At 37.1% G+C, this 27,530-nt stretch overlaps 2 long non-coding RNA genes across 2 annotated transcripts in view; both read right to left on the reverse strand.

The window, feature by feature from the left end:
- LOC113996946 overlaps positions 1-2,965 on the reverse strand; it is a 62,090-nt gene extending 59,125 nt beyond the window's left edge. Inside the window, exon 1 of the long non-coding RNA XR_005567120.1 lies at positions 2,672-2,965. This is a non-coding gene — a long non-coding RNA (uncharacterized LOC113996946). The remainder of the gene's footprint in view (positions 1-2,671) is intronic.
- Positions 2,966-7,003: 4,038 nt separating this feature from the next.
- LOC120325224 lies at positions 7,004-19,900 on the reverse strand. The gene is made up of 3 exons (XR_005567121.1): positions 19,819-19,900; positions 8,008-8,236; positions 7,004-7,082 (listed from the first exon to the last, which is right to left on the reverse strand). It is a non-coding gene; the product is annotated as an uncharacterized LOC120325224 (long non-coding RNA).
- Positions 19,901-27,530: the final 7,630 nt, after the last annotated feature.

The following is a 27,530-nucleotide window of genomic DNA, read 5'->3' on the forward strand; positions in this document are numbered from 1 at the left end:
TCCTTTAAGAAAATGACAGTGTCTTCTTATCGATTTTACACTCAGAGATCAATCAGAATTGCCCTGACTCAGACAAAATTTACAGCACTCCCTGACAGTGCCTCGAGCATCTGGGCCTAAACAGACATTACAAGGAAGCAATATATCATGTTTGTATGTAGAGCTTGACATGCTTAAAAATAAGCTAATCTGTAGTGGAATTTCCTTCTTTTTGACAAGTTGCTCTGCCCAGCTCTTCGGCCCCTTGTTATGAATTTCTCTCCTAGCTCTACTATTAATTGTAACATGCACATAGGATTCATGTATTTAGACCCTGAGGGAGGTCATCTGCTCTGCAGTTTTAGATAAAATATAAACTAACAGATCACTCCTACTTAAACAATATGAAATGTCACTCTGATGCACTCCATAAAAAAAAGCTAGAAGTGTTCCGTCAAGAGCTATGATCAATTCTGACAACCCAACAATATCAGAGCTAAATGATGGGCCTCTACATTCCCAAACAGCCCTCCATGGAAATTGCTGCATCCGGAAGCTCTTTTGTGCAAGTAACTAGCTGTATTAAATGCAATAATTACAGAAAAGTCACAAGCTGTGATGTTTAGGCAGTAGTTGGCTAAGGTAACTTACCTCCACACTACAATTCATCTTCTACCTAGGGATTGCCTCCCAGCTGACTTTTTACACTAAAGGAGGAAGAATGGTCTCTTCTGCACTACAGACCTCAAGACCTGAGAGTCCCTTGTGGGCTCAAAGAAGAGACCTGTTTTACAAAATATTTCCTGCATTTCACTTGAAGAAAAATATCAAGACCAGTGTTGACAAAGAGCTAGCACATATCTGAGAAGGACTGAGGATCAGCAGGTTTTTGTAAATTCAAGTCTGTCATCTCCTTCAGGAAGTGATTCATTGGTCACTTCAGTACCTAAAGGAAGCATTGAGGGACTAAGCTAAAATACATAGGGAATGACCCAAATCCAGCATATTTTCTTTTTCATCTTTGAACATCTGATAAAACACAGGGGCAGGGGAGTTCCCTTTAGACATTACACGTTTTCAATGTGTATCAGAAACCCCTGTTCCCTTCGCTTTCCTTAGGAGAACTGGGAAGTTCAGCACATCACAAGGTTCAACCACTTAGTATTAAAGGACTTAAAAATCTGTGTAGTATAACTGGAGTGCCTGCCAGTATAGCATAAAACATTCCTCTTCCTTGGAACAAGCCTGAGTGCTCCTACACTGCTAAGAGATAAGAATCTGTACATATCCATCCGTGTATGCAGCCATCAATTTTAACTTCACTCAGTGAAACAGCTGTTTCTGTTTTACACACCGTACTGCTTTCTTACATACTAGATGGGATTTTATTTACATTTGATATTCAAGTGAGATCTTTCTTTGGTCCACGAAAACAACAACAGCAAAAGTATTCTTATGTATGTTAACATGAACCTGGTTGAACTCGCCTCTATGACATTCAAGAAGCCACAGAAAACAATTTCAAGACTTTGAACTGCTCTTATTACATTTGTAGTTCATTAAGGGTCCTGCACACATTTCATTGTGTTAAAAACTAATAAAAAAAATATAAACTCTTCTTATTTGTGCCAGCAGAACATAAGCTGTTGCCAAAGGTTTGAAAACACTCATCATAGTGGACAATTCTGCTGTTTTCCCATGTCCTAACTCCTCATGCTAGTGGAAGTAAAAACATGTAATTTTTGGACTCATCTTGAAACAAGGATGGAGGAACAAAGCTGATACCAAATGGTTAGCAAGATAAAATGATACCTGACTTGCAATCCAAACTCAGAAACACAGAAATATGACAACGTGCAGAAAAACAAATGTTACATGGTTTATTTATGACACCTCAGTCTGATTTGCCCTCAAGTACTATGATAGTAAATTACTATCGTTTCAAAAACCAGTATGACGAGCACTGATTTGTTTTATGTTTTCTCCTTTCCCTTCATTTGTGATTGTCTGACACAGTGGGACCAACCCTCAAGAAGTTAGAAAGATATCATCTTCCATGAGGGATATTTCATTTATTTTCCCTGCAGGTGTCCTTTCCTCTGATACTGTCTCTGCCTCTTTTAGCCTCTGGTTCTCCTTTCTTATAGGATAGTTTCATGCTATCTGAGCACCTGGCTGCTCTCAGCATAAGCCTGAAAAGAAATCAGTATTTTCTCTCAAAATAGGGAAAGGGACAAGTTCTAAATTAAATCAGTTTTCTTTGACTTCGGCATTCGCAGACTCTAACACGGACCTTTGACATGACCAGCAGATTATACAACAGGACACTGAACTGGCTTTGTCTTCCAAGAGACCACACACTCTGACTAAAGCCAAGGGCACACTTTTTAATACATAAAAATAATTGTTGATAAACCCTACCAACAAAGTCTGGGTTTAGGTTAAAGATTTCAAATACAACTAGTAATCTAGTTGTGTCTAGGATGTGTCTGCTTTTGTCAAACTAATCTGAAATCTCTTAAAGAAAAGTAATCTCAGATGATGTTGAGTACACAAGCATAGAAAATCTGGACTGTTTAAAGATACTGTAAATTATCCAGACCAAAGTTTCTCACTGGATCTCAGGGCTCAGTTCTCATTCCTGACCCTGCCTCAGACTAATCAGTGTGACAACGGACAGTTCATTGCTTACCTTTTGAGCCCTAAAAATTACCAGTCTCAGCCGACCACCTTCAGCAAACTTGAAGAGAAAGGTTGGACCCCGGAAGGAAATTCATGCCAGCCTTATTTTTGAACTCCTAAACCAATTCATCGCTTTTAAAGATAGTCAGGGTTGTTCAGTTTGCCTTCTGTGCCATAGGAGTGACGGAAGGTCTGTACTGGCAGACACATGAGGAGGAGAGTTCTCTGGTGATGCTGTGCTTCTATAGCATGAGTCAGATGAGGGAAATGTATCCACTGGATTCCAGCCTCACAAGATCTTCTAAATCCCTGAGAGATTCGTTGGTACTACCTGAGACAGCAAAGAAAACCATAAAACTTCATCTGTTTCTAAAAGGAAACATTCACTTTCATGGCTAGGTATACAACTTATAATAATTTGCATTTATTGTGACATTCTCCTAAGTAGCAGACAACAGTCTTCATGAAGTTTTTAAGCTATACTTACTAGTAAACCAGAAGACCTACCGTATTGTTCTCTCTTTACAGATATAACTTTTGGTACTTGTTTCTATTTCTTTTAATATATTTTTATATATATTTTTCAAGCTGATATAATTTTCCAAAGTAAAAACCTTTCTATTATCACATTTAAAGAAATGCGTTATTGGAAAAGCATCATATATGTTACACAGCTTGGTCAAGAATAAACTATAGGATTTATGTACCTTCTAAAACTTAAGTATACGTATTGGTTTAAATATTTCATAAAAGTTAGGTACTGTTAAATATTATAAGATCCTAAAGGAAATAATAGTTACTGCTACAGCATGTAAAACACATGATGGAAATGTTTACCTTTCAATGCACACATAATCTGTGTCAGAATTTCTTCACTAGTAAAAGAAGAAATACATCATATCTTCTCATGCAAAGGTAAGACCCTGTGTCTTTTCACTAGTCATGCAATGAATAACAGGTGGCATTGCTCTTGGTATTCTCTCTTGGGTGTTCTGCCATGCACACGACTGTCATTTCAGTTTACAGTTCAAATGCAACAACAGACCTTAGGCGGAGAGAACTTTTCTTTAATACCCCAGTGGATTTCACCTGCCACCTGCAGAAAATGACTATTTCTGACTGAACTGCAGTAAGTGCAGCATCACACGTCCTCCATATACCTGAACTAACTGTAGAACACATCGTGCAAGATCCACAACATAAACCAGAGTAAAAATGTGGATAATTCTGAAAGGTATCCCAGTACTTGTTCATTCTGGAAAAATCTCAGCATCCCCAAAGCACAAGGTCAGAGACAGAAGCACTGGAGTAGTTTGTCCTGAAGCCTGTTACACTTTCCAGAAATGTTGTAGCCCGCTAGAAGCTCGCCCTGCCCTAGAGCAACTACTCAGCATGGGCGGAGAGACCTCTTATCACCAGTTTTCAGTCCAGGATGCTAATCACACTACTGTTTGGGTTATTTACTAATTACATCATATAGATTTTCACTAGAATTCCCATTAAATTCCAAGAATTCTTGATGCTTAACTTTTTTTTTTTGTCCAGAAGTAAAGGAATGTGTGTTGTTCCTTAACAATTCAAAAACCAAGACAATTATCCAAAGGAAATTACAGTGTTTATAAAATGGTTTTATGTTACTGTCTGTTGACTTCTTATAATCTCTTTGCTGAAATGCAGTTTAATTGATCAAGTTATATTTAGTGTAAATTCATTGAAATTATGAATCTCACTTCCTGAGAGCTTAAGGGCATGTGTAGGCAAAGCTCCAATCAATCTATAAAACCACAATACAGCTACACAAAGAAATTAAAAAGAGTATTACTAGATTTATCAAAAATTAGTGGCCTCTGAGTAAAGATATTGGATACCCTACAAACCCTTAGCTCTTATGAAGAGGGATACTGAAAGAGAGTTAGGAAAATAAAATCATTATGGATGACTTTTATTGCAAAAATATATATGATATTGCAGAATATCACTCAAAAGGACAGATATTCTTGAGACTGGGCACAGTGATGGAGCAGTTGCAGTAGTTTGCAAAACCAAAGAGAAATTTCTACCTTTGTTGCTAGAGACCCACACTGCAGCAAAGAGGAAGATACTTTGCCAGTAAGTAGAAAGGCAGAGAATCAAAAAACAATTGCTTAGTTTCCTAAGGTTTTGTAAACCTGCTCACCTAACAACCACATTCTGTTTATAATTTGCACACAGAACCTAATGAACCATCTGTAATGCCGCGATTTGAAGCACAGTAAGCACCTTTCAAAAAATGTCACCAAAGGCCAAAACTCACTTCCTAGAGGCTACAGGTCTTACTCAGGTATTAGGTTTTCTTTCAGTCATTGACTGCACCTCCAGCTGGCCCATTGCAAATTTATTTTAACCAACAGTACATATTTCCTCCTCATCTAGGGAAAAAGTGCAAAGGCATCCAGAAGGGAAAAACCTCAAGAAAATATTTGGAAAATAAATAATCCATCTCTAAGAATCAGAGTACATGACTTTTCCAGGCAGCTGCACAGTTCATCATTTCATCACTTTATTACACCAAGTTTCTTATAATTTTAGTTAAGCCAAGGAATAAAATTTTATTCTAGGTAAGGTAAAAAGAAAAAAAGGAGTGAGAAACAAATGCTTCAGTCAATTTGGTCAGAATGAGTATGAGAGGTTGGCTGGTCCAGGACAGTAAAATTCTCCTACTTCCTTCTATGGAAGGGAGTGTCATCAGACAGCAACTTGCAGGGAGGCCTCAGCCACTGAGGTGTCAGTACAGCTACAGGGATTTTTTTTTTGCCTTTCCTTTTCCTTTAAAGGTTTATTAATCTATTTGAATAGGGGAATAGAACATGACAAGAAAAAAGAAACAGTATGAAAACAAAGGAGTTTTTTCTATTGCTTTTGAGAGGTTTCCTCTTTCGTTTACTGTACAAACTCCAGCTGCCCTGGTATTGCTGTGGGAGCACAGATTTTATTGGGTTTTTTTGTTTGTTTTACACTAAGCATATTTTTCTTTGTCTTATTTTCTAAGACAAAAAAATTAGAAACAAAAAAATTCACTTTTCAGGCATAGCTGTTGCACTGTAGCAGACTGAACTTACAGATACCTTCAAATATACTGCTAATTACATCAATGCTACCTCTTCAGCTGTAAAACTTTGTAACATGGAGTTTGGTAGGTTCTCAAATGCAGAAGTGTGGACAATGGTGGTGCGTATCAGACTGAAAATAAGGTAGGAATGTAATTATAGAGTAGTAACCGATACCAGAAGAAAAAGTCATAGCAGGCTAATGTGATAACTGACTGTATCATCCAATGAGTAGGAATACTAAGAATTCTGTATTAAAATGGTATTAGTAGTATATTAGGCTAACATGATATGACAAAAAAATTGCAAACAAAATACTATAATTTAGTCTAGGGCATAAATGTGAGGGAATAAAACCAAATATTGTCATAGAGAAACACCCTCTTTTCATTTAGAGGAACATGTGGAAATTTTGTGATACAATTTGCTGTCGTTTCATACTGATAAAGTTCATGAGAGATTACATATTGCTATGTGAATTGTAAATTAGTACAAATGATATCTTATATCTGCATATCATTTTTACTCCAAGGGATATCAAGGAGCTTTACAAACTTAAAGAGACATACAAAGCAATGTCTCCATGCTTATCATCAGCCTCTAACCTGCAGCTGAATAGATTCTCCAACAGTCCCCAGTTTTTTGATCAACCAAAGTTTTACCCAGCTGCTGATGGCATGATAAAACTTATAGAATGGTTGTCTTTTTGAACATTAAGTTTTCCCAGGAAAATAAAATCCCTCCAGTCTCCATATCAACCAAGTTCTGAAGAAGCTTCCATTTGCATGAAATAACTGGTAAAAAATTTATATACATGTAAAAAACCCCACATTAATTTATAAGAAATAGCATACAGATAATCTCTGTAATCTTGGAGTACAATCTTACTCTGAATACTAGAATCACAGAATCATAGAATGGTTTGGGTTGGAAGGGATTTTAAAGACTAGGTAGCTATAACCCCACCTTGCCATGGGAAAGGATATCTTTCACCAGACCAGGTTGCTCAGAGGCCCATGCAGCCTGGTCTTGAAAACTTCCAGGGATGGGGTATTCACAGCTTCTCTGGGCAACCCTGTTCCAGTCTCACCACCCCACAGGGAAGAATTTTTTCCTAATAACATTACTAAGGCACAAGAAAAATTCTCAGTGCATGTTGTTGTTTGACTCCTGTCATGCACACTCAGTTCAAACTTCAGCGATGTACCCACTTACCTTTTTGAGTAATAAATGACCAAGGACAAGGACACTTACAAGCCAGTTTCTGCTAAACACAGCTTAGAATCATTCATCACAGAGCTCATGTTGCCAAATTCCTGCTCATTGTCAGGAAACCTGAAAAACAGAATATGCATATTAAATACATACACACAAATACACTGGTACTTTAGAAATGGATGGATTTCATCAGGCCTTCATTTATAAACTCAGCAAGACTTAATGACATTCCACCACAAAATGGCTAAGGATATGTTAGTACGTATTTCTCTCCGAATGCATTTATATGCTTATACTTTGCAAGCCTAGTGGATTAATGTAGCGCTCAAACCAGTGGCAAAATTCTGACCTCTAATTTTACAATTATTTTATGATATTTGTGCACAATAAAGGAGATCAAGTAACCAGAATTATTTGTCTATAGGATTAAAAATCCTATTGACAACATACGCAAGCATACCAGTGCAGCAAGGCAGCAGTCTCCAGTAGTTCAGCAACTAACGTATTCATTTAAGGGTGTATTCAGGACAACAGTGTAGTCACAGATCACAATATTTACTTGCAGTGACAATGTTAACATTATGCCATTTATAGCACTAAAGGCAAAGAATCAACACTGAAATCAATGCAACAGCTAAGTCTTACAAAACACCATTCAAAAAAGAACTAACACAAAACTCTGGACAAGATTACACAGTACTTCCTTGTTTCTGTTCATCCACTTTACACTATCTGGAATTTTCCATTTTACGTATGGAGACAAACTTCTTTTTGTGTCACGAAACTTCTTCAGCCCCACAGATGGTGTTTCACTATCACTACAAAGTGAGTGCAGCAAATGCCTCGAATTTTGTGCTTTATAAGCACATCGTAATCATTAGAACCCTTCAACTCATTCCTCTCTGTCCCTCATCCCAGTGAATCAGCCACCACTTCTGTTATTTTGATGCTTTACTGAACCCGCATTGCCCCATCCCAAATCCTTGGCCTCACTCTGCAGCTACACTATTCTCATTGTTCCAAGTTAAAACTCCCTCCTTACCTTTGGGCTCCATCAGTGCCAGTTTTCTTCAGCTAGTGATTCACTTCCGCACATCAGTAATTCTAGGTTTGAATATCCACTTGTTCACTGCTGCCACATCATCGAGTTACTTTCTGAAGAACATAACTCCATTCCGAGGTGATGCCGTCATTCTCACTGTCAGGGTTCCTGTGCGACGCTCACAGAGTATGTTGAGGGAGAACAGGCTGTACTTGACAATATGTATGTACTGTAAACACAAATATGAGAAGAGGTTCCCAATCTTTTATTCCTGGATTTCTCTCTGCAGTCACTTTCCCCGTCTAAATTGTTCTGATTGAAAAAAAACCATTAATTTTATGTTGAGGTAATTTTCATGGTTGTATTCTTTCCCTCTACAGAGGTAGGGGTATGGATAGCTTCCTTTCTCTCTCCTCCCCCAAAACTATCAGTAAAATTAGAGCTTGGAGACGATCTATGTGTGTGCATGTGCATGTGCATATATACTGTGTTTGTAGATGCAATGACTTACACATGGAGATCATGAGTACTTTATGCTGGCTTCTATGCTGTAGTATAGAACAGAAACTCAAACGAGGAAGTGACTCAATATGCAAATTTATGAGGGAACTATAGATTCAAAGACTTCTGCCATTTTCTAAAACAGAGAAAATAAAGTTTTTTCATTGTTTTGAAACAGAATCACACTGCCATACAGTATTTCAGTGATGCTTGTCTCTTGCAAATAAAAAAACCCATGACAATACAACTGGGGAAATACTTTGCTTTACTGAAGAGCACAGCGGTAAATAAATCACTACAACACATCAAAAGTACTAAAATCATCAGAAATCTTGATCAGAAGATAGTTTTTTTAATTGGCGAAAGAAAAGAATTGACAAGGAGTAAAATAAATCCTTTCAATATTTTATGTCGTTGCAACAGAATTCTTAACTGCAGGGGGTAGAACGATGCATCCATTTACACTTACACTACCATATTAGGGAATGACTAAATTACTTGTAGAGCCCTTTCCATGTCACCACTTATGAGTAACGATATAATTTCCTAAATCACATAAATAAATACACAGAGTAAATTCTTTGAATTCTGTAATTTTTTGTATCCTGTATTATAAAAATAAATTAGAATGGTCATTTTTATAGAATTCAATTTTATTTTCAGCACAGGAGCACATTCAAACATTTGCATCCTATTATTGTTGAAACCAAAACCCAACTAGATTATATGTAGCTTGTGAATTATATTTTTCTTTAACTATGTCTGTATTTACAAGAAAATAGCTGCAATTCCTGTTCTAATGCAAGGAAATTTTAACATTTACCTTTATTTATAGTGCCCTCAGTATTAAAAAATATTTTATGCCTAAATGTTCAGAAAAGCTAAGACTCTTTAAAAATACATTTTGTAAAGGTATGATGATTTGAATTATCATAGCTGCTAAGATTTTGTAGATTTATTTCCATGTCTTAAAAAGGAATCTCATATTATTAGTGAAGATAATGTATGTGTCAAAAAAGAGGCATCAAAAGCACTTCCTGTGCACTTGACAGGGTGACAAAATATTTCTCCTATCCTTTCCTAATTGAGCTGCTGTACAAAGGGAGACATTATGATAATATTAATAATAGTTACATGGATATTTGTAGGTACTGTGTAACCCTTCAGTCCATTTTTCCAGACAATGGTGACTACAAAAAGGCTTCAAAATAGAACATCACACAATATGAATGCCACTTTTTTCTATCTTACATTTTAAAAACATCATTGAAATCAGAAAGTTCATTTACAAAGGACTGGCAGTTGCAATCACAGCAATAATGTAGTGCTGAGAAAAAAAGGGTAATTGGTTTGGTAAAGATCGCTTTCCATTACACCATAAAGCACTACACAATAGGAAAGGTCGCCAATTAAGCAATCATGAATACCAAGTACTGAAGCTGATGAAAATAGGGCAGTGGTTTAAATAGATTTGCAAGCAATTTACCTTTTCACAATGTTGGCAATCTGATGCAATTTGCTTGCAATTTTGTCTGCTTTCAGTAGCACTCGAAGCTGACACTACACAGACCAAATGGCAAAGAGGCCTGCATAGAAAATGTAAAACTATCTTGGCTGCATCAGGGAACCAGAATGGTGGTTCATCAGGAAAATTACAACAATTAACATAAGTGCTGCAAAAATCAACACTTTAAATGTCACACTCACTAGTCTGTCCAAAGACTGTAAAAGTACCATCTCCATTGCTGGACTAACAGTAAATATGAAGCAATCACCAACAAGCCTTGAGGCTGATGGCTTTACAATTGATGTGACATTCTCTGAGTGATAAAATAGCCTCTCGTTTTACAAAAGTAAGTATTTTTCTTTTTCAGATTTAACCTGGATTATGTCAACCCAAAACTTATATTTATTTTTTTTCAACTCTTCTTCCAACAAAACAGTGTTGAACTTGAGTAAGTTCTTTACTTGTTTTGGTGCTCTAAAAAACTTTATGTTTCAGGGAATTGGATCCAAACTGATAAGACTCGAATATCGATCCACTCTTTTTCAATGTAAACTATACTCAAGATTTATATCAAAATGTGTTAGCTGTATAAGATGATGCATTTGTGATTAGGGCTTGATTTATAATTTAGGGAAGGGAGCCCCAAAAGGTAACTGTAGGTATTCCCTCAGGTATTGGTGCAGAACGCAGGATACCTTCACACATCTCTATCCATGTAAGCCCCACAAATGTGAAAGATGTCTTTTGAGGTAATTGATATCTCATATGGTTCCCATGTTAAAGACAGATATAAATTTGTCAGATTGTGAGGGAGAATTGATTTAAGGCGTATATTTAATGATTTATTCTTTTTTAGTGGACTGCAGCACCAGACAAACAGTGAGATCACACAGGAGAGTAACAACTTTTTTTCTGACATCACATCCTGAAAATAATACGTCCCCTTTGTCAGATGTTTGATCCCAAAACTTTATTAAGAGAAAAAGTGTCCCCATTTACGGTCCAATTCAAAATATATTCAGGTCAGTGGAAGTTCAGACATGTAGGACCTTGTCTTTCTGAAAATTAGCTAGATTCAGAGAATCAGAACACTTTTACTTTTTTTTTTCCTTTTTTTCCCCCAGACCTCAATAAATGTATGCTGATGGCTCTAGAAGCTCGTGGAGTTATCTTTTTCACATCGTGCCTACAGTCAGGAATGGCTGATCCTGTGAACTACCCTGGGCATTGCTGTTCATTGACAGGACCATCACCACACTGCATACTGAGCTGCAGTAGATCCATTAACTACTCCATAGCTTATATTCATTTAAATGACTGGCCTTGAACAGCACCAGTGAGTTGATAAGACTTGGTAGCAGTAGAAAATTGGTAAGAAAGCATTTCACTGCATCTTCAGTGAGTAACACCTCCAGTGAACAATAATCACCGATCTTTTGTTACCTCTACCAAAAGGAAGAGGAGTGCCATGTGCAGTTCTGAATTGCATTAGCTGCTTGGTTAAATATAACACAAGGGCAAACATTAGGAAAGCAACATGAGAGATACCTACTTTTCCTTTGACATGTTTCAAATGTCCCACCAGACATTTGCTAGATTTTTTACTACAATTTGACTAATATTTTAACCAAAAGAAAACAAATTAAATATTGAAAATTGCATGCAACACCATTGATTTCTGTAGAAAAATAAGTAACCAATAAGGGCAATAGAACAAATAGATATTTAAACTACTCACAGGGTTCTGCTGCTATTCCAAATGCCTTTCAACTGAATCTTCCTTTTACAGGCTTCTCTCAGCTCCAATCCTTCACCAAGACTTGATATACAATTGCAGTTCAAAAGCAGCTTTACTTCCAATTTATTGCTGTTTTGAAGCAGGACTCCATCCACTTTTGCTCCCAATCTTTTAATTTCCTATTTGTTTGCTTTTTACAATATTCTCCTTTACTGCCTTTCTCCCATTCACACAATGTGACAGTAACTTGACATATGACAATCAATCTCAGCACTTTCCTTATTGCACTATTCCCTATCCTTCATGTACCTCAGCATCCTAACTTCAAAAACTTGGTGAATGTTCAACGTGCCTCATTGCCAAATCTGTTACTAAGGGTAATAAAATGTCACTTTCCACTAAGGGAATGCTATGGGGGGGGGGGGGGGGGGGGAATCCTAAACGCTGTTAATATCTGAACATAAATTGCACCTTGATTACTCTTTCATCTGCTACTTTACCATCCCTGGCCAGTTGGTACCCTTTCACATGAACATTATCACATTTATTGGCCTGCCTTTCTAATGTATGTCACACTTTTCTAGTGCTTCAACATGACAGCAATACTGACCATCACAAACATATACATATATACACCATCCACAGCTGGCTGAAAGGAGAAGCATTTTTCACTGCAACTTTGCAAACCAATTACTCTTTCTTTAGCTATAAATTCAAAAGTTGAAATACTTGCAAACATCTTTAACTGCATTTCTGTTATGCTTAGAAACTTCCTATCTTAATCGTTGTTATAGACACTATTTAAAGTGAACATCAATGGTCACTAAACATTTTAAGATTGGCGAGATTCCACTCTAGCAACATTTGAAATGACACATGAAACAGACACCTGGAGCCCATTTTAAACTGGCATAAACTGATATATGAGGGCTATTCTCACATCTCTTACAGCCCTCCACTCATAATTAGCTAAACTTTATCAGGTCACTTCTGGGTCTCTGAGACAAACCAAGAAGGAAGAGAGAAAATCTGTATTACCAGTAAATGCAGGAATTAAGTTGGAGGTCTCCATACTAATTCTTTTGGTGGAAAGCAGCAGAGGCACTTTTTTTCTTTCCAGAGGATACAGGAGTGAGAGGCAATGACACAATTCTGTGTCCACAGGGATGCCCAATTAGAAGTTACTGAACTCTGAATTTTCACCTTTCAGCTCCCTGCATATCTACATAATAAATAAGATGCCTTAATGTGGAAAATAATTCCTTTTACAATATTTTAAAATTATCCCTATGGACCAATTGCCAGTCAGCTAACAGTCTACAAATTTACAATTGAAATTAAAGGACTAGATCCTAATCTGAAATTATACGAATAAGGACAAATTATGGTGCCACTAATCAATCTATTACACATTTTGGTACTTTCCTTGTTCATGCTTGAAACCATTTTAGGATGAAGAAAACCCTAGCCTTTGACTGAGGACTGAACTAGGTTTTGGTAAGTGTGATACGAAAAAGCCAAAGAAATTAATTTAACAAATATGAGTTTCTCAGTTTGGCTTTAATCATTACTGTTGGGACATAGGGAGAAGTCAGTAATAAAAATACAGTTTATTTTCATTGAATAGGACTAGATTCTTAGTCAGCGTAAAGCCTCTGTACCTTCTCTGATGGAGTCATGAAAATTTATTCCATCTGAGGAACTGTTGTTTTGTATTTAGCTGATACCTGTATTATAGGACTGCAGTGTAAAATAAAGAAACTTAGTAAACCCTTAATGAATATTTCTACCATTAATAGTAATAAGATCTCTCTATCTATACAAAATCAGTAAAAGCAAGTTAGCAAACCCCTGCAAATACATTAAAAATAGTTGGAATCCCAAGCTAAAGGATGCCCATTTAGTAGGGAAATTTAAATATATAGATGCATATATATATATATATGCACACTACATGAAGTGTATTGTATCCGTACTTGTTCCAGTAAACAGATGCCAAACTTTCAATAGTAGGGAAGACTGTTTTCAGGAGATTTCTTCAATTCCTTGCCATATTTCATACTCAACCCAGAAATATCCTTATTAAAAAAAAAAAAGACAAATTGGTCAGACCATTATTGATTTTCTTCCAATCACCACAAAGTGTTGGCTTTATGAGAATGAAGAGTCTTCAGATTTAGTGAGTGGATTAGGATTAGAAAAATATATAGACCTCAACCTGACTGCTATGACTGCTTTATGTCAGTTTGTAAGTTTTGTGGGAATAAAAAAATTGCACAGATGGGACTATAACTGACCATAACCTGCTCTATTGTATTTCCAACAATCTCTAATTACAGCAACACACCAGAGGAAGAGATTTGAAAGGGCAGGTGATGGGATAGGAGAGAAACCTGTTTGACTTAAACAGCACAGGATCCCTCACCATCAGGGCTGATGTACATCAGCCTGACAGCTAATTAGGGTAGACATGAATTTTTCCAATGTAACAGATGTTCGCTAATCAGGCCAGATTTGGAGCCCTTGCGCCAGCAACATTTCATGCACAATTTAACTATCTAAAAGGAATAAACTACTTAATGCATTGTACTGGAGGCACAGCTGTTTCACAATCAGAAAATTTGCTGTCAAAGATGTTCTCTTTAAAACTGACATGTTTTTATATAACTCTGATGGGGTGTTTATAATGTATTAATAGTTGTCAGTAAGAGCTGCTGTCATCATCAAGAAGTAAAATATTTCTGAAGGTATATTAAAATGAACAGACTCCTTTCTCTTTCCAAAATCTATTTAGATAATTTACTTTGAATGTGGCCTGTTTAATTCTAAATGTACTTTGAACAAAAAGCTGAACATGTATATCTCAAGTTTCATCAATAATAAAATATACAGGCCTACCTTCTGACTAGGAAAGAAAGCTGAAATATCTTTTAGATAAAGTGGAAATTTATTTTATTTGTAAGAAAATCATAAATATAAAATATACTGTGCTAAAATGGTGTGAATAGTTTCCCTTCTTTTCATAAGAGATAAATCACATGATAGAAAAGTCAGAAGATATGTATCCACAGGTTACATAGATTCATATAGACCATTTTTCAGGAGACCAAGGAAAGAGTATGTGACACTTTAATCCTTGCATGTGAATTTCATAGTGCAGATCCAGAAGTAAATGGGCAGATCTAAGTCAATTTACAGAAAGTTAAGGGTATTTTGTATCTGAATTTAAGACAAATATCATCATCTGACTAACACACTTTCTTTTTAACACCCTTGTCTTTGCTGGGTTTTTTTTCCAATTTTTAAACCATAAGAAAAATCAAGTGATGTAACATTTTATAGACTGCTTGAAAAGTTTGGGCAAATATTGCATACCTGTAAATTGTAATGTCAGATAGGGCATAGAACTAGCAAGAATATTCTGTCCTTGTGATAATGGCATCTAAACACTGCAGTAGTGCAGTTCCCAGTGAGGTCAGTTGGATTTGAAGGTCGCAAGATACTAAAGCTATCAAAAGGCTGGCAAAGATGCCCATGGACAAAGTCTGAACCTTGTTCTCGTGAATGTGTGCTCTACTTGCAATCTAACCTTTAATAAGTAATACAGAATAGATAGAGTACAACTGAGCAATGCACAACAGAGAGTCCGATTCTTTAGAAAGAAGGCAAAGGACCCTCCTTTCCTGGATTCTCAAGTCCTAAGTTTCAATGATGACATTCTTGCCATTGTTGCTCAAGAAAGCTGACAGCAATTTGGGGTATCAGAAATTAGGTTAAGAAATTTGGCCAAAAATATCAAGTTCTCTATTTAAAAACAAAAGAAGAAAAAAATAGCTAAGGTGAATTTTAGAAGGGAAGTTGCTAAAAATAGAATTGTTAAGAATTTCGAGAATCCAACAAAAAAGCAACCTCAAACAAACAGCAGATATTGACTGTGCCAAAATACTGGGATTGATGAGGACTTTGAGTGAAGTGGGAATGTCCAGAGACTCAAGCACGATATTAAGAGATTCAGTAAATATACAACAGAGACAGAAATTAGGAAGGATACTAAATTAATGATTCCAAAAGACTGATGATCCAGTAAGACAATTGCTAAGAAAGCTTTTTAGAAGGAAAGGTACTATTTTAGAATATAGGAAAATCTTATACTACTACTACTGCTGCTACTACTACTACTGCTACAGCTTGAAATAACTTTTTTGTGAAATTCTAAGATTTTAAACTAGCTAAGAGAAACTATATATCCTTTGTTATAATGAAAATTTTCTGCTGAATAAAGACCTGATGTTTTTGGTTTTTTAATGGTATCTAAAAGGCAAGAAACAAAAATTACCAAAATGGTGCAAAGTGATTTGAACAATAAAAATCTAACCTAAAGAAAATAATGACCAACAGTGAAAAATTCTATGAAAATTACCAGATATCTAAAGGATGTGAAACCTTTGAATTTGGTTTATTGAGAGTACATTTTCCTGGAGTTATTTGATCTCCCTTAAGAAAAAATAAAATTAAAAAGACCAGTAAGATTTCAATCCTACAAATACATGTTTAACTTTAATCACTTGAGGAATCCCTTCAACTTCAAGCTAACTTCAAGCTGTTTGTTGGACAGAGCTGTTGGTGGTGGGACACAAAGAATACAGCCAACCTGCGTGGATTTCATTATAGACTTGAAGCTGCATCTTACAACATTTGAGTTTAAAAATGGATTCATATGATTCTGGAGAAGAGGATTTGATGGGCTGGAAAGTGATTGCAAGGAAAATGCAGTGCATTGCACTGATGCGAAGTGTTCCAGGAAGTTTACCCATGGAGAGGGAATAGTTTTCTCTTGCTTATCATCTTCAGTAATAATCTAAAAGAAGTAATGATCTTAATGAATTCAGTCTCATAATGAGCTAACAGTAGTAATTTAGGAGGAGCTGAAAGTACCAGTAAGAACAAAGACAAATAATACAAAGGCACCCTGAGAGATTAAAAGCATAGGCAAAAATACTGTAACAAAATGAGGTTTGGACTGGAAAGACACAATTCCCAACACATTTGTTGAAAAACAATCCAAAGCATGAATATTCAATGACAGAGTCAGACATTAATTGGCAATGCAAAATGGCAGAACAGGAAAAAAAAAGAAAAAAACCCCAACGGCCTATTTTGTGCTGCCCATTCATCAGCTTCAGAGCATGGGAAGTCAGGAGTCAGCCTTTTCTATACTGCTGATAAACATAAGAGAGGAATTACCACTCTGGCCCAGGCCTGCCAGCCAACTATTGCTGTATCCTACACCTGACTCTGAACAGTAGCATCCCTTTCAAAAAATACTCGGCCTTTTTCACAACAATATGGACATAATGGATTCTCTTTTTGAACTGCAGGTAGTCAAGGGATGTGGCACTTACTCTTCCCTTTATCCATTAGAAGCTTTTGAGTGCTTTATTAAAAAAAAAAAAAAGAAGAGCCCAACACCAGAACTTAGAGGTACATAACCAGTCAGGTTCTTGTACTGTTATGGGTAGTATGTTATCAGATAAACCATTCATGAGATGGTGAGGCCTAAACTATGAGGCAGCACAATTCTGAACACAGAGAATACTATGTTTCAGAGACAAAAATATATGTACATTCACTTCCACTAAGACAAGAATAAGGTACAAACAAGATAGAATTCTACAAATACCTGAAGTTCATGGACACCAAAGAGAGAAAAATAAACCCTGTGCTATCGAGAATGTAGCTGTGATGAATAAGAGAAATTGAGAAAAGAAAGTCATAGCGAGGAGATCGTATTTGCACCTGTGGTTCCATCCTGAAGCTCTTCCCAGCCTTGTCAGCAGCCTGGGTCCAATTCAACCCTGTTACCGGAAAACCAGGAACTGTTTTTGTTTCTCCTCCTGCTCTTTCAAAGATGGGAAAGGATAAAGATAACAATTTTATGGTAACATCTGATTCGCTCTGCAGCTCTGTTTTGCTGTTGGTTTTTGTCAACCTCGCATATACCTACTTTCACCAGAACCATGAGTGGGGCTGTGGATCCTGTGTGGTTCCATCTTAGGATGTAAAAATGTGTGCTACATTCCTTTCGGTGCTCAGGATAAGGCCAAAGTGCATCTAACTAATTTGCATCTTCACCCCAGCAAATTCAACAGAAATAGCAGCTTAAAAGAGTGAAGGTTTGAACGCTTCAAGCAGGCTGCACAAAACCCTAGAAAATATCACTGTGTTGTGAGAACTGTCGTCATACTGATCAATAGCATCTAATTGTTACTTAGGTTTCCCCATCTGTTTGTAGCCATCTGTTGTTTCTCTTCTTATATTTAGGGTGTCTACTGTCCGGGTACAGAGATGCCCAAGCTGGCCTCACACTCTCTGCCAGAAGCACTGAGGAGTATGTGGGGACAGGGACTCCCTGGGAACCAGAGAAGGTCTGAAAAAGTGAAACCCGTTTGCTTTCTCAGTAGAAACGTATGGCAGTGTGCTGTACTGCTTTCACTGCTTTCCCTGCTTTCCCAACCACACTGGTGTGTTTGTGTGGAGAGAACAGTATTTTCCCATGAGCAGTCTCTAAGATTTTCCTGTACAAATGAGACATATAGAATATGGGCTGATTAAGGACTTTTTTAATGTGCAGCTCTGTTAAATATTCAAGCCCGTTACAGCTCATCTTGTCAGTTGCTAGTTTAGGACTCATATAAAGCTTTCTGCAAAGGATGTCTAAGAGTCCTAGTATGGCAGTGGATACATGTGAGAGCTCACCTGCCAAATGACTGCAGAGACAATTTTGCTGAAATTATTGCTGTGAACACAAATGCATGCATATGGTTAACATGAGCTACTATGGTAATTCTATACCTTGCCATTTCGTTGTAGAGTCTGTAGATTGAGAATGCCAAAATAAAACCATTTGAACTCTAAAGTACCAATTTCTTTATAAAATAAAATTCTAAAAAATAGCTCAAGAAAAGAATTGATAGGACTATCCAGCAAAGTCCTGTCACTGTTCAAAACAAACATAACTCTGCTACCAACAACAAAAATTTAACCAACCGAGACCTCAAACCTTTATCAAGTCAGTGTCGCACAGTCTTGACCAGAATTTAGGAAATAGTTTATCTATGTCTTCCTAGTAATTGACTGAATTTCTAGTAAAAAATAAATATATAAAAATAATAAAACATAAGTGTTGTAAAAGTGGGTTCTGAACTGCATGGGACATGTGAGATGGGATTCTCCTATACTACAGGATGATGTTCTTTCTTCCATGAATGGAGTCAGCCTCATGTGCAGAACAAGAGACCCAGCTTAGAGTCACATCTCATCTGTTTTTAATCAAGGTTCCAAACTTAGTCATCAACTTTACAGACACAAACAGGCCACAACTTTACAGGCCACAACTATAGGTACTAAAAGCACCATATATAAAGATAAACAGGCCACAACTTTACAGGCCACAACTATAGGTACTAAAAGCACCATATATAAAGATAAGGTCTGGAAAACGGAAAGCTTTTTGCTCCTCAGTACAAATTTATGGCAGGACCATACTCATATGCTATACTGCTTTCCTAACCACACTGGTGTGTTCATGTGGAGAGAGCAGCAATTTTTCCATGACCACATGCAAAATACAGTCATCCACATGCAAAAGATAGGGGTTTCTATAGAAAATATATTTGCCCATAATTTTTTGGAAGCGACTAGTGAAGACTTGGCTATAGCAATTCAGGTAATAATCCCTGTTTTTGTGAGCCACAGACTGGTGACAGAGTTTTCTAGACGTCAGTGAAAAGGACAATATCTGATTCTGTGCCCTTTTCAGATGTCTCAGTCTTCATCTCTGATCTTGTAGGCTATCTGTGAAATTTGGTACATCTGAATAAGTTTTCATATACGATGTGAAGAGGAGAGCTTCAATATATGACTGAGAACATCATGTTAGCATTATCACTGAAAGAAAAGATCAAGTAACATGTGGGTGAGAAGGTAACAACCAACAACCAGTTTTCAAACCCAAAACTTAATGGTATGTCCCATGTTTTCTTTTGACAATTTCTTTTTTACTTACTGAATCCCTGAAGTGACATGCTTGCTTCAAACACTGGCTGAGTATAATTTTTTTTTCCCACCAGGCATTTTCCAGCCTGCATTTTAGCCTAGAAGAGAAAAACACTGTCCAGCGAATATTCTGGTTCAAAAAATGTGATAAAATCATTAGATATTAACAACTTTAGAAAACATAAGAGTGGACTTTATGTTTGGAGATATTAATGCTTCAAATAAACTACAAATGCCATGCTATTCCCCCACTCCCCTGAACTGTCCCCAATATAGCAGACAAAAAGTTTGCAGTTGTTTCATTTTTTTTTCTGTGGATCAGTGTTAAAATATGCAGCTACTCAACTCTCTGCCTAATGACACCTTATTTAAAGAACAAACTGGCAAAAATATGAGGCAGCTAAGAATACCCAGCTTGGGAGACAACTCTGTGGTTAATGTGCTCTGAAAGCCTTTGCAAGCCAGTAGACCTTCCAGTAGAATATGGCTGCAGATCAAGTGTAATCATTTCAGCCACTTTTCGATTTATGGACAGGGTGAGTAGATAGCTTATTCTAACATTTGGCTTTTGGGGGGCCAAAAAGCTTGTATAAATTAATGGCATGTATAAGTACATACTGCTGCACTGTAACAATGCAAATCAGGAGGCATTCCGGTCTGTTCTTCTTTCAGCAAAAGCTCTGCTATGCTGCTATTCAGCTCAGGAGCGCTTTATTTGCATCCCTGCAAGCTACTCATCATACTGCTAGTATTTTATCCTTTTCTTAGTTACTTCTGTTCATGAAATGTTTATTTATTTTGTCAGTATTAGTAAATCTCTCTTTTTATACTATGCATCTCATGTAAAAAGCTAGCTCAAGGCAAAAACCCCCCAACAGACTGAATTAAGTAATTTTAACCAATTATTTGTTATATATGTTGCTTAATTAGCAAGCATTTTATCAACAGAAAATTACAACGCCTGGATGCGATCGGAGTTACAGACTGTGAGTCAAACACTTAAATCCATCACTGTCTCACTCCACAAACTCAGACAAACAATTTAATCTCTAGCTGCTCTTCTCTCCCTGCCATCTATTTACCTTTTTTGCCTTATGATGCACTCAGTTAGGCATCTGAATTAGCAGCATGACAAAACTGGGATATGTTACTACAGCTGTACTGTGTCTTTGTGGTATTTCTCTAAAACTACTCAGTAGTAATAATAATAATAATAATAAAAATGCACAAGTGCAACATGGAGTAAATGAGCATTCCTTTCCAGTGACTAAATTTAGTGGGAGGAGGAGTGAAATGGCAGCAGGAGTTATCCAGATCACTAAAAACTGGAAGATGCAGTCTCCTTGAATGGTTTCACTTGGTCTGCTTAACAGCAGATGAACTTACGGATCACTACTATCTTCTTGGGTTGTTTTTTTGACTTACTCTGTTTTGTATATTTGATGTCTCTTAAAAAGACTGCAAACCTCTCCAAAGCTTTCCTAGATCCTGTCTCAGCTAAATTGTCTTCTCTGAGCTGTTATTCTCAGTTCTAGCATTTAAACTCCTCTGGAAAGCTGTGCCTATTGCAAAATATCAAGCCTCTTGGTTGACGCTAGAGGTAGCATAACATTTTCAGTTCATTTCCTCATTTTGCTGGTGGAAAAGGAATTATCCAGAACCTGGCTTTCCCAACTTCTAGATAACTTCATACTGCTACAAGTGTAACTACTATTATTATTTATATGTGCAATTTCATGTATATGTATTTTATCCCTCTGCATTATTTATATCTGCCCTTTATTGTCCCTTTTCCAGACAGCTGAAAAGAGATTTAAGCAAAACAAAAAATTAGGCAACTATTCTTATATTGATGACATTTTCATAGTGAATCAAAGATCAGTACATGTAAATTTGACACATTTGACCAGCAAAGAAACTCATCAGAATCTTGCTGTTTTTCCAAACAAACATGGTTTCCTGTCTGGGCTGACAGCTGCTATATCTGACGTTCCAGATCACAACTACATCCGGCCTAAAGAATATTAAGAATGTGTACGGAAAATGAAAGCTCCCAAGTCCCTTACATACCTGTGAAAATAACATGGACCAAAATGCTATGTCTTTTGTCTCAAGGAGTAAAAGCTAGAAGAAATTAATGAAAACATCTTCTATGTGTACATGCAGTCTGCATACAGAGAAAATTTGTAGGCTACATCTGCTCGGATTTTAGTTACTTTTTTTATCTTTTTTTTTTTTTCTTTTAATGAAAGATGATAAATCCCTTTTTCATCTTCGAAAAGCTCATCACAAGACCTGATGCAAAAAAAATTACCATCTAATTATGTCCTTTTGAAACAGGTCCCTTTCATACAATCAAAAGTCACTGATGGACTTTGATTCATGGTTATTCTCGGATATGTTACAGGGGCTGAGAAGGTTACCTACCATCTGCAGAGTCATTTGTGTCACAGGTAAGTGCCTGCAACACTCCTTCTCTCCCTGCTCCTGGAGGTCACCTACCCTGTCTGGCTGTCCCACACGTCTGCCAACGTGCCACGTCTGCCAACGGCCACCACCGTGGGAGCACAGGTGGACTGAGAAGCCACGTGCTTGCTCCCCAGGGACCATGGTCCAGAGGTTATCGGTGTGAAGTGCTGCTGAGTCGGTTTCCTACAAGAGTGCAGCCTGTGAGGGGTAGGTATGGTCATCTTCTGCAGGATGAGTGTCTTATGGTTGAGGGGCAAGGTGGGTGGTGAAGGACAGTGGCCTGCCAGCCACTGCAAGTGAATGACAAATATCAGAAAATCTCTTTATAGCAAGTTGTTATAATGTTGCTTATCACATCCCGTTATTAAAAGTATCTTCTTCACATAAAAACCTACAGTGGTGACCAACTGACCTGTTAACTTTTACCTCAACAGACAGACTCGGCTCTGTGAGTCTCCTCTGTCTCTGTCAAGCACACTTTACACACTTGTAACCTTTCTCATCTGTTCTCTGAGTCGTCTCCTACTTTTTATCATCTTTTTTTTACTATGTAAGCTTATGAGTAGCTGACTGCCTACTCCGAGATCCAAGTGATTGTCACTGCTTGTCAAGAAAGAGTTCTCACTGTGTACACAAAGCACCCCTTTGAACTGGACATGTCTGAAAAGGGATTGCATGAGAAGCTTTCTGCAATGGCCAGAGACAATCACAGTTCTCAGAAAGTTCCTTCATCATTGCATAAAAAGAAGCTGTGGCATTTCATTCATCACACCAAAAGTGAAAATGTGTAGATTTCAAGTCTGTATATTTAAAAAAATATACAGATGTGGAATTAAAAAAATAAAGATGTGGAATTATTATTAACAAGGGCAAAACCAAAATATTATAAGGCTGTAGATTTAATCTTCTGCATTTACCAAAATTGCTTTCTACTTATAACTTTGACAACAAGTCTTCTAACAAATTGAGAATATTTGTTAAAACAATAGCAACAAATAGCTGCAGTCACATGATGAAGCTTCAGCTGCCAAGTCTCACCCGAGAGAGAATTTTCATAGCTAAACTGCATAAGCCTTAGAAAAATAAGCATTTGTAATAGAATTGCTGACAGACTTTCAAGTGCAGTGTGGGGAATAGTCATATTTAACAAACTGGTGGTTATGGTTTTATTTTATAATTTTTTGGACTTTGCGTATGTAATCATTTTAAATAAAACTCAAAACAGACCTGAGCTACCTAGAAGAATAGATTAGGGAGGATAACCAAGATAAATCAAAGCATAGATAACACAAAACTTATTGAAGTTGCTCTATATCTGGGATATTCAACATGGGAAAGTGATTGTTAAAGCACAGAATGAAGTCAGTATAGGAACTTAAAAATAAAAATTTTACAAAATGCAATTCAGGTAAATTAAACTCAGGTCATCTTTGTTCATTTAACAGTTTAGGGTGGTCAAAAAAAGTCCAATTTTGTTGATAGTACAGAAGAACTGGCAAAACAATATACATTTAATATTTAGTACTGGTAGCATGCACTAGTTGTTAAATAAAAATGTTACCTGGATAAACACAACATAAGTAAAACTTTTTACAAAGCAATTGAGCTATCATAAAAAAAAAGAAACAACCCAACATCAGAATAAGTACGATGAAATAAGAATATCAAAAAATACCCAAAATAGAAACATTTTTTCCGTCTAAATATAGGTTGTACATTGCTTTACATATACAGAAGAATTAAATGGATAGTCAAAAGCAGTGCTTGAGCTACTACCTACAGTATAACTGACTATTTCTTTTAAGATTTTTCCCCCTATGAATTTAACAATGCAAATTTAACAATGGATTCTGCCCAATGATTGCCAATTTCAGCAGTGACATTCTTGACGGAATAGCCTGATTAGAAAATAATTGTACTTCTTTTCAGCTACTGTTACCTCACCCACACTTTTCATTTCCTATAAGGTACAGTGGCAAAACCGCATCTTTCAACTCTCCCTCTTTTATCTGATGTAGTGGATGACAGGTAATCTAGCTGAAAGTTCCTACAATTGCACCACCAGAAAAACACTGGCTGATGAAATCTGAGCAGTTATCACACTAACCATCACCTGTCAAGCCTCCTGCTTCAATTTAAGGGTGCATCAATTTTCTGAAGAGGAAATCAAGGGCAAAGAATAAAAGCGCTACAGATAAACACTGACAAAGGCCCTTTCTGGTTTTTTTTTTATTTATGATGGGATGTACTATCATAGGTTGCTCTGTGAGGTTTTATCAACTGTCCTGATACATCCCAGATAGCTTGGAATTCTTTGGCCATTGATGAAGTGCTATACTTGCACTTACTGAAAGGGCAGAAGATTTCTAACTGAAAATTACTTTCACTAAATACCACAAAGATATTGAAGTCAGAAAGAGCAAGGAGATGGAACAAATGACAGCTGCATATAACAATGAACTTCTCTGTTCTCCGAGCTGGCAGACAAGGCTGATTAGAGTAAGAACATGAAACAATGTTTTCTTAAAGCCAGAGAGCATATTGTGTAAAGTGTCAGGTACAAAGAGTTCACATGTTTTCTGTAGTGAAATGTGAACATATTTTCTGCTGACTGTATTTGCCATGTACTCACACAGTTTTCCAAAGTAAACAACAATGGGGCCTTCTTACAGGTGGGGAAAAATTATGTATTTCTCAAGGAAGAGGAAAAGATGTCTCAATATTAAAGTGAGCCAAATTCAGGGTGAGAGCAAGTACGTTCAGGATCACTAACTTCAGTGGAATGGTATTCTCTAACATCAGATCAGCAACTGGCCTCATAGGTATAAAAAATGTTGGCGTTTTCAAATGTTCATCCTTTTCTTTTTGAAATCAGAAGAGTGGGAGATTCTCACTTTGAATGTGCCCCTTTAGCAGCTCTCCTACAGGGGAGAAGATGAAATAAGCAACATAAAGAGAAGTAATAGCAAGAAAAACCTCCTCGCATAGATTCACACCTGGCTATCAATAGCTCATGAGACCCTAATTCTGCCCCAGTGCTTCCTGGTTTCTTCCAAAATAACGAAAGGGGATCAACAGATCCCAGTAAATCCATGGGTTACTTCCTGATGACTTCCACAGGCTTTCAACTGAACATGAACTATTGAGACACATGCAACCTCTGTTCCAGTCAAGCATTAGCCATAGTAGAGGGTGCATGAAAAGCACAAGACATATGAGTTCATGCAAGACTTTAAATCAGATTCTCAGTGAGGTTTTTCCATTTTTTGTTACTTCTTCATTCATCTGTTAATATTTCAGCCCACAGTGAAGACAAACAAATCTGGATAAATGCTACATGTAGTCAGTCATGCAAAAGCTAGCTGCTTTTCTCAGTAGATGACATGTCAAATTTGGGATTCAACAAGACATAATGGAGATAGATCAGTTCAACAAAGTTCACAGTTCTCACTAGATAATATTATTACATTCACATCAGGTCCCAAGACAAAGCCCTTGATGCTGACAACCTTGTCAGGTGGCAAATGGTAAATTCTGCCAGTGTTGCTCCTGTCAGGAGTATTTTAAACAGGGCAACCTTCAACGGAAAAAGTGACTGTTATCTGTAAAGCCTGTAAATACCCATTAACGACAGAGCAACACATTAGGAAAAACATGTGTTTTATTAGTGTAGATTCAACAAGCACTTTGCACAAATCTTTCTCAAGAACTGCATCACTTGCAGAATGTTTCAGATAACAACTCAGTAAAATGATCACAAAGAATTAGGGCTGCTCTTTGACTGGATGACAGCATTTCTAAACAGAATAACAGTAATTCCACCAAAAAGATTTCTCTCTTGGATTTCTCTAGCAATTCTTTGAACTTCAGCTCTGAAAGTTAAATCATTTCTCAAGAAAGCTAGCTTTGCTATTCAGAAAGTAATTTTTACTTCTCATATTTGTGCAGAAAATTTGAAAACATTATTAGAATACAAACTATGAATTTCTGAATCAGAAAGGAAGTTTGAAGTACCTAGGCCTTTTACTAAATTTTAACTTTATCAGTGTTTTGAAGGATTGGTTTATGAGTTTGAGTACCTAAAGCTGGTAATCAACAAAACTATAAACAAGAACCACTAGTGTCTGGTAAGGGTTCCAGATGAATATTTAATCAAGCTGAAATGTATGATATTATCTGAGAAAGGGAAGAAGAGGAAGGGGTGGGGAGGAGCGGGGAGGGAAGGGGAGGGAGGTTTGGGAAGGGAAGGTTTGGGAAGGTTTGGGAAGGGAAGGAGAGCCTAAAGCAATCCCCTCTCTTTGACACTTCAACTAAATCATATGGTTCACCTACCTCCATTAAAATGACACTAGTTATTTCAAAACTATTTTTAATATTATTTTGTGGAAAATCCTTGACTTTTGTTACCCAAACTCTGACAAAACTCCTTCTTTCACAAGATGGGGGGATGCCTACTGCTATACTGTACAATCCATAGCTGATGTAGCCATGCTGCTGTGGATAGAGTATGCATCCCCTAAACCCCGCAGAAGTGCTTTACTGGAAAATGTGAAATGTCACAGCAGACTCAGTGAGGTCCATATGCCATGTGTACACTGAAAACACTGCAGTCTGACAAGTACATCTACAAAGGACAGAAGGAAGAATTTACAGACTAGGGAACGCAAACTCTCCCAAACCCATGGCTAAGGTCCCCGAGGTGCTGGACTGTTTGCGCCAGGGTCCGTACTCGCATCACCAATAGCTGCAGACTTAGACACCCAGGTGCAAGAGGGTCTTGCAGCATGGTGTATAACATGTGTGGGAATAGATTTTGTAGGTCAGTTTGCAATCTTCTTGGTTTGTTTTAAACAAATATCACCAATTTTTTTTTTTTTTAAATAGTGCTGTGCTATTTCTGGGTTGCTGAAACAGGTTGAGGAAAATCACCCACAAAGCAAAAGGAACACGGCAAAATGTTCCTGCAGTGTGTTGCCTTAATACACTTAAATGATTTAATGACAAGTAGGGGATTACAGCAAAACACAATGCATGCTGGAGGTAGCAAAGGACACCTGCTGCCTGTACTGTGAAATTCAAAATGGATTCCAGGAAGGGAGCACAATGCCAGGCTGCTTTAACTATTGCTCCTACTTCCTATACTATTATTACTGCTCACCAGTCTTGAAGTCTGAATGACAGTGGTCTGAGCCCTTTCAAACAACAGCAAGAAGGTCAATTTCTGTAATGAGAAAATGGAAGTGGTGGTGCAGT

Source organism: Pipra filicauda, unplaced genomic scaffold, assembly GCF_003945595.2.
Source record: "Pipra filicauda isolate LSUMZ 115617 unplaced genomic scaffold, ASM394559v2 scaffold88_size2543281_pilon, whole genome shotgun sequence".
In the NCBI taxonomy this organism is placed as follows: domain Eukaryota; kingdom Metazoa; phylum Chordata; class Aves; order Passeriformes; family Pipridae; genus Pipra; species Pipra filicauda.